Here is a 1,012-nt window from a genome sequence, read left to right on the forward strand (position 1 = left end):
GAAAAGTTTCCCTGTAGTTAATAAGGCAGATCTTTATTTTAGGGACCATTTTCATCTTCTTACCTGTTGATCATTTTTTCTATCTCCAATTTACTATTATCTCCCTTACAGTTTTATTAAAAATTTCATTACACTGGTATAAAAAAAAGAGGGCGCTGCTTTAGATTACAAGAAATTTAAGAGCAATCGTGTCTAAATATGTGCTTGGTCTTTGGATCTCGATGCAAATGAAGCAATTGTAAAAAAAAACGTTTTGAGAGAACTGAGGAAATCTGATTATGGATTTAGTGTCAGACGATAATAAGAAATAACCATTTCAGGAGCGATAATGGCGTAGTGGTCATGTAAGAAAAGGGCCATACCTTCTAGAGATGCCTGTCGAGCATGTAAAGGGAAAGTGATATGATGGTGGGGATTTGCTTTAAAAGCCTTCGGCAAAGAAACTAAAAGAAAAAAGGGATGCAGAAGGTCAGCGTGAAAATGTGGTAATACCGGTCTGTGCAAAGAGAATGCACTCTTTTCCCTTGAAATATATTGCCAAACTGCATTGCAGCAAGTGTTCCGATTTCCAGCCCCTCTTCTGAGCCTGGTCATTCACCCAAACCCTCCCACCCTCGTAGACATTACTCTTTCCAATATTAATTAACATGACAAAGGTGAAACACTATATCATTGGACTTTCCGTTGGCACTTTTGTGTGTGTGTGAGGGAAGATTGGCCCTGAACTAACATCTGTGCCCATCTTCCTCTCTTTTATATGTGCGAGGCCGCCACAGCCTGGCTTGATGAGCGGTGTTTAGGTCCACACCGGGGATCTGAACCCGCGAACCCGGGGCCACAGAATCGGGGCGAACTTAACCACTACACTGACCGTCCGGCCCCTATTAGCACTTTTTAATTGGCGAAGATGAGCAGTTTTCAGGTATTTATTTACTGGCTTTATTTTGTATGTGTGTGGGAAAAGCCTGCTTAGATTCCTTCCTATCAAAAAAAATAAAATAAAGTATTTCTA

The sequence above is a fragment of the Equus caballus genome, chromosome 10 (genome assembly GCF_041296265.1).
Source record: "Equus caballus isolate H_3958 breed thoroughbred chromosome 10, TB-T2T, whole genome shotgun sequence".
Taxonomy (NCBI): Eukaryota; Metazoa; Chordata; class Mammalia; order Perissodactyla; family Equidae; genus Equus; species Equus caballus.